We start from the raw sequence: 8,316 nt of genomic DNA on the forward strand, positions 1-8,316 counted from the left end.
CCCTGTTCCTTATATGTACATTTCTTTTTTGGCCTCTTATTGCTACTGTCCAACTTTTTAAAAAGTGAAATTTTTTATTACCCAACCCAAAAACCCCTCAAATATTATTGTGTGTCTGTATGTGGAGTGAAACTCTGGAACAAACTGGACTTTACAACAAAAGCAATGCCAAACTATTCATCAATTTAAACTGTTATATAAAACATTGGGTCTGGTTAAAATACAGAGATGAGGGTCTTTAACTTAAATTGCTGTTGTATTCTGGTTCCCAGTGTGAACATGTGCTCAGTGTGTTTCCTTACCATGGCTGGTATATTGTCCATTACACTTTTTGGCGTTGTTTATTTCTATTACATTGTAGTTAAAATGTCGATGTTGTACTCTGTCTCATAGTGTTAATATAAAAGCTCAGTGTTTTTCTTACCATCAAGCAGTATATTGTCCGATACCATGGCTGGTATATTGTCCATTACCATTGTTATGCGTTGTTTATTCCATTACACTGTTGGTATATCTGTTGTTATAAATATTATTTGTTACTTGTGAAATTGCGCCACCATGATATACAACATTTGTAAATAATCCGTGAGCAAAATACTTGATGTAGCTCAATTATTAAGTACTAAATGGGGTGGATTAAATAAGTTGTCTTCTTCCCACTCCCCTTTCAGGCAGTAATTCGACCGGTCATATTTGGAATACTGTATACTATATATTCTGTTTTTTTTTTTTTCTTCTTTTCTTTAACTATATTTGTCTCATCTTGTACTTTTTGTGCCATTGCCTGGAATAAACGAATTAAAAAAAAAAAAAAAAATGTGGAGCTCTCATGAAATCCAAAATGAGCCAATATTTGGCATGACATTTAAAAATGTCTCACTTTCAACATTTGATATGTTATCTATATTCTACTGTGAATAAAATATAAGTTTATGAGATTTGTAAATTATTCCATTCCTTTTTACTCACAATTTGTACAGTGTCCCAACTTTTTTTTGAATCGGGTTTGTAAGTTTAACGTGTATAATGCATTAAAACTAGTGTTTTAAAAAGACTAAACCTCAGTAAACACATTATTAATAAAGTATTATATTCTGAGACAAGCCGCATAGATCCAGAATAAGAATGCAATCTTGCGTTTAATCACGCGTTAAGCGTTTTTCCTCCATAGAAAACCATTAGACTAAAAGGAAAATGCTTTACATAGCGTAATGCATTAAAACGTGTTTTAAAAAGCTGATCCTAACTCAGTAAACATTTTTTAATAAAGCATTTATTTACAGACAAGCAGGGTTACAGGAGGAAAAATGCTTAACGCCAAATTACATGCGCATGCGCTTCAGTATTCTGGGCTCATATCTGCTTATCTGTAATATAATGCTTTATTAATAAATTTGTTTACTGAGTTTGGTCTTTAAAAAACAATTCTTAATGCACACAAGTGTACTTTCGCGTAAAATGCTTTTGAATGTCCCAATGATTAATTTTGTGAATTTGACTGGTCCAGATTAAACTTGCAGTAAACCATCTCTTGATTCAATTATAGTGAGTCAAGTTAACAATAAACAACTGCATTATAGTAAAGGGCTTTGTAAAACTGCACAGCATTTTCAGCTTTTTAATCAACATACACTGTCCTGGCCACCAATTCATACACACATCATGTATGTCTATGAAAGACCGATCAAACCAATCAGAGTAGGTATGGGGGTAACGTGCAGCCCTTTCAACCCCAGTGCCATTTCCCGCCTCGATCTGCAGGCTGCAGCCGGATGTAGTTGGCCCACACTGGAGTGTGTTCTGCAGAATTGTATCGGTCTGTAGGATGAGGATTGATGTAGTCACGAAAGAGCGGACTCAGATGAAGACCGCAAGGGTTTGAGGTTTACAAATATACCCCAGCGACTTAAGACTGGATCTGTGGTCCAGGGTCACATGTCTGCCGGTTATAGCTTGTGTTTTATATATTCTACAAATGGGTAGGTTTAGGTGTGGGGTTGGGTTACATGCTCAAAACGTAAATGAGTGAGACTGGGTTGGAACATGCAATGAGCAAATGACGCTCATTGCTACATCCATTTTTTTTTTTTTTTTCTTTGCAGTGCGTAAACTCTGGAATGATTTTTATATTTACATTTAAACACTCCCTGCACAATTTAAGACTCTGACGTTCCAAATAAGTCTTAAAATTACTTATGATGTGTTTGCAAGACCACAGGGAAACATTTGTTTTGATGCTCTTTTAAAATGAAGTGGGTCTCTGCAAAGGTTGTTCAGAGTTTCGCTTACATAAACTATTAGCCTAACTATTGATGATTTAAGCACCCCCTCCTACCACATTCAAGATGTACAGTGTTCTTGAATGATCATGTATTCCCTACACAGTGCTTTCATGTCATGAATGTTTCCTCAGGTGAGTATATGTTGAAACCCTACCATCAAACCACCCCTCTGAAAGTTTATGAATAAGAGGAAATGGAAGGTAGTTTATGGATGCCCAGCCCAACATACATGAGATTTATCACCCTGACGATCAATCCATCAAGCAACTTTGATAAATACCTGTGGTGATTGATAATGAGTTCTAATTTATGTTACTCTATTTTATTTTTTTTATTTTTTTTTTTTCGATCCTCAGTAAAGCTTTCAAATGGCTTATTAAGCTTCATATTTGTGTTTGATTTGTGTTTGTTTGTTGTTTTTAGTTTGAAAGAAAGAAATCATGCTTTTTCATTTAGTGTGAACAATAAACATTATGCAATTAGATTTCTAACATAGATCAGGAAGAATTGAAAATATTTAAAAGTGTGAGGAAATATAAAAGATGCAGTTGAAGAGATCTTGTTGATGGACAACAGAAAGACCTCTTGTGCTTGTGCCACAACTGATTTGTGCTTCAGTGTAATAAGTAACATACATGTATTACTCGTCACATAGCATGGCTGCAATTTGCATGCATTTAGTGTCTCCGATCTCTGAATATTTTTGTACACAATACTGTATATTGCAAGCAAGCAAATAAATAAAATAAAGGGGTGCGCAAAAAAAAAAAAAAAAGATAAAAATTGAAGATACACACTTTTGATGCTTTGAGTAAAAAACTGTCAACATTTTAAACCAATTCAGACTGATTTCTTTTACCCAGTTGCTTCACAGTACATTACCAAAATAAAATAAATAAATAAAAATAAAATAAAAATAAAAATATAAGCCATTCCAGAAATAAGAACTTTCGAAGCTTCACCATACATGCACACATTCATTTCTAAATACATGCTAATTGTTGTTCCAAGACAGCTCATTTGTATTACCATATTATCAGATACCAGAGGACACATCTCAGTGCTCTTGTGCAGTCCATCCCCGAAGAGCAATAACAATCAAATTTTGGGTGAGAGTTACATCTAAATGGGCTGCAACAACTAATCGATGAAATCGAATATTATAGATACACAAATATAATCGCATTAACTATTCTCATTTTTCAATTAGTCGGTGCCTGCCTACAATTAAAATGATCCAACTTCAGCCTCTGATCGCGATCAAATTAAAAATAGTGTAGGAAACAGGTAATGAGATGAGACATTATTTATTATTTATTTTAAGTTTTAAACTAGCTTAATGCATTTATGCATACCGGCTTGCCCAAGTATCAGGCATTTAGACAGATCGCAGTGTGTCCTCAGTGCAAAAAACTTTGTTTTACGGTCATATTCTTAACTGTAAATGTCACAAATTCATTATTTGTGCTATTTCTGATTTTTTTCCATAAAGGCCTACCCCGACAGTCTGTAAAAAATCTGAATGAGCTCCACGTACGGCATGGCAAGTGCTTTGTGACAAAGCGGGAGACAATTAATAGCCTATTCAGGCGCCAAACACTATACATTGTGCTGAAATACCTGTTGTTGAATAGTAGATTTATCGCTTTAAAGTCCACATGTAGTGCATAATATTTTATGAGGAGTATAGAAACTGATATCAGTGTGTAATCGTCTGGAATATGGATATCGGTGACACTTCATAACTAATCCTTTACAGGATAAAAGAAAAGACAGTAAAGAAGCGAGGGCTCACACTACAGGATTTTTGCAAATCCTACTTGATTATGAAATCTGTTTTGCAGCTGCACGACATAAGCGTGAGAGAATCTTTGCAGATTATCTTCCCCTCAAATTATAAACATGCACACATTACAAGATTTGAAAATGCATTGGCACATCACACACACTACAAGATTACGATTATCATGCCAGAGTAGGGAGCACCTCACACATGTGATCACATGCAGCAGATGCGTCATTGATATTTCAGTTGAGTGTAGAAAGCTGCTAGCATGCTAGCTAACATATGTAATGGTACCTGGTAATGTTCAAAACGAAGCGATTTCTCACCCCAGCACTTCTCTGTCTCCTAACATTTGTGATACGCTTTTTGACACATTACAGACAGTCGTGTTACTACAAAAACATCAAGAATCAGTTTCTTCCGCCTCCGCACTATCCAGCGGAGCTGTACAGCAGCTGTTTTTGAGGTTGTGCACTGGCTATTGTGAAAGTACTGATGTAATCATATAGCCATCATCATCTGGATTTAAATCCTAAATATCAGAAACATGTTTGATGATGATGATGTGGTGTCTGATTTTGTGTGCGAGCAGACCCGGAGGTGCAAGATTCAATTGGCGAACACCTCCACACATTACCAGGATAATTCTGCGCCCGAACATTGGGGATGGTGCATAGTACACCACTTGTTGTGTGGAATTTACCATGTATTGCCTTCTTTTGACGTGGCTTCTGCTTCTTCAGCATCACCGTCTCTGAAAAACACTGTCCATAAATCTCACGTAGTCCTCTCTGTACTTGGGATTTTTCTCCAACTTTCTTTTCAAATGAACTATGGCTAGTTGCTTATTGTTCGGTAACTGAGGATGTTCTGCTCTAAAGGTAGGGGTATTTCTAATTAGGCTGTGAGTACTTTCAGGATGTAGTACTCGAGTCCGGACTCGAGAATTTTTTGTATTGTCTCGGACTTGTCTCAGACTTGTTGATGTTTGCACTTGGACTTGTCTCAGACTTGATGAGCAAATGTTTCAGCAAATGATGAATGGATTTCAGCAAATGATAAATGGATTTCCAACCATAAAAATCAAATTTTTTTTAGGAACTCTGACCATAATTCTCGTAAATGCAGTCGGTTATGTTTTATTTCCAACCATAAAAATCAAATTTTTTTTAGGATGGTCATCTTTAGTTTTTTGCCCCCATTTTTCATGAGCTGAACTTAAAGAACTAAGATTTTTTCTATGTACACAAATATTGATCACAAATCTGTCTAAATCTGTGTTAGTGAGCACTTCTCCTTTGCCGCAATAATCGATCCACCTCACAAGTTTGGCATATCAAGATGCTGATTAGACAGCATGGTTATTGCACAGGTGTGCCTTAGGCAGGCCACAATAAAAGGCCACTCTAAATGTGCAGTTTTACGGTGTGACCACCATTTGCCTCACATAATGCAACACATCTCCTTCGCATAGAGTTGATCAGGTTGTTGATTGTAGCCTGTGGAATGTTGGCCCACTCCTCTTCAATGGCTGTGCTTAAGTTGCTGGATATTGGCAGGAACTGGAACACGCTTGTCGCATACTTGCTGATCCAGAGCATCCCCAAACATGCTCAATGGGTGACATGTCCGGTGAGTATGCTGGCGCATGCAGAAGTGGGATGTTTTCAGCTTCCAGGAATTGTGTACAGATCCCTTGCAACATGGGGTCGCGTAAGTAATATCATGCTGCAACATGAGGTGATGGTCGTGGATGAATGGCACAACAATGGGCCTCAGGATCTTGTCACTGTATCTCTGTGCATTCAAAATGCCATCAATAAAATGCACCTGTGTTCATTGTCCATACCATAACCCCACCACCACCATGGGACACTCAATCCACAATGCTGACATCAGCAAACCGATCACCCACACGTCAGGTCATACACGCCAGTTCGCCATCTGCCCTGTACAGTGAAAACTGGGATTCATCCGTGAAGAGAACACCTCTCCAAAGTGCCAGACACCATCGAATTGGAGCATTTGCCCACTCAAGTTGGTTAGTGCCAGAACCTAACTGCAGTCAGGTCGAGATGGGATGATGAAGCATGTAGATGAGCTTCCCTGAGACGGGTTTCTGACGGGTTTGTACAGAAATTCTTTGTTTATGCAAACCTACTGTTGCAGCAGCTGTCCAGGTGGCTGGTCTCCAGACTCCATCTTTGGAGGTGAAGATGCTGGATGTGGAGGTCCTGGGCTGGTGTGGTTACCCATGGTCTGTGGTTGTGATGCCGGTTGGATGTACTGCCAAATTCTGCCAGCATCTTGATATGCCACACCTGTGAGGTGGATGGATTATCTCAGCAAAGGAGAAGTGCTCACTAACACAGATTTAGACAGATTTGTGAACAATATTTGAGAGAAATAGGCCTTTTGTGTACATAGAAAAAGTTAGAAAAAAAGTTAGATCTTTGAGTTCAGCTCATGAAAAATGGGGGCAAAAACAAAAGTGTTGCTTTTATAATTTTGTTCAGTGTAAACAGCTGAGAAAGAAATCGGATGTGTATCATTATACTGGATCTGTGCAGTCGGTTTTAAAGGGACAGCACCCTATAAATACCTGCTGCTGAATGTCACTAATGTTAATCAAACAACAAAACATTTGTTCAGTGTACAAGATTAATCTAAATTTAATTCATACAGTAAACACTATGCAGTGTTATTTTACACTTAATTATTAAATTTCTGTACCTGAATACTTCTATTTATTTTATCTATGCATGTAAAATGTGTATTTCTTTTTTTTTTACTGACTGTTCACTTGCCTTTATCACATTTGAACTTTCTCAGACTATAGTTTTTGCTGTGGTATTTGAAGAAGTACTTAAAGTGTATGGAAAGCAAACTTACAATGATGTAAAATTAGTGTTGTTAATTTTTTTGTTTGAGTGTTCACACTGATGTTAAAATTACATTTTCTGATTCGTGACATTTCTTTTTATGTACTGCTAAATCACTGCTGATCACTTTCAGAAGTTATAGTGATTTTTCTTTTCCAAGAAAGAATGTGAAACGAAATGGTTATATAATTTTCATTTTTAAATATTTTAAAATTTAATTGAAATAGATTTTACACACTTTAAGCAATATCATATCACTTATCGAATATCGCATTTTTTAACAAGGTATCACATATTGCATTTTTCTTCAATATCGCACAGCCTTAATGTGAACATAAACTTCCGTTCTCTTTTTGACAAGTCTTCATGTCTCAACTCGAGCATTTTTTATTTAGGACGCCTTTCTCTTTTAGATCTCTTAACTTCTTGCTCAACTTGTAAGGATGATTCCTGGAGTCTTGCTTTATTAACTTCCAGATCTGGATTCATTTCAGCTAAATGTATTTCATATTTTTGCCTAAATTCAGCTTCTAATTTCCCCTCTAACTGTGCCTTTTTATCTTCAAATGCTTGAATCACTTGGTCTAAGATACTGTCTGGTCTATTTTGATCCATGTTGGTAACTTACTTTAAACCACACTATTATTCAGCTTTAAACCTGATGACAAGTTGTTAAATTACGTCAACATGTTACATGTAATTGGTTTACTTTTTCTCAACTGCAAAAAAAGAAGAACAAAAGTTTGACAATCAAATTATTATCGTCAACTGAAACTAAATAGTCACTTTCAACCAAATATAATTTTTAGATGATTATCAAATTATCAGAATAAAATTATTTGGATTGACATTTTTTTTATACATATTTTTAAATCAAATATCCAGATGAAATACAAATCTAAAATTGTACATATTACGCAATTTCTTCACCTTCAGAATGTGATTTTACTGTGTTAAATGTCACTGAATTACTGAATTTAATTTTAAAATGTTTATTATATCACATTGAAATCTTCAACACTCATTGACATAATTTCCATTTTTGGCATTTGGGGAAGAATTTACAACAGTTAAAAGTGAAAATTGCTTTAAAACAGCATGGCTTTATAAAAGCATCATGTTCATCCAAGAAACGTAACATCCATGTGCTAATAAAAATAAAAAAAGCCACTCACATTCCAGAAGAAAAGAAAAGAAAGAAACGATACGGTTATCGATATTGCGTTGTTTTATCTCTGTATACTTCATGTTAATGGCTAATTAGAAGCTGCTGCTTGTCATTTTCCTTCACTGAATGAATGATGTGGCCATTTGCTCGACATGTGTGTGATGTGTGTTTGATGTGGCCATTTGCTCGACATGTGTG

Source organism: Cyprinus carpio, chromosome B6 (genome assembly GCF_018340385.1).
Source record: "Cyprinus carpio isolate SPL01 chromosome B6, ASM1834038v1, whole genome shotgun sequence".
NCBI classification, from domain to species: Eukaryota; Metazoa; Chordata; class Actinopteri; order Cypriniformes; family Cyprinidae; genus Cyprinus; species Cyprinus carpio.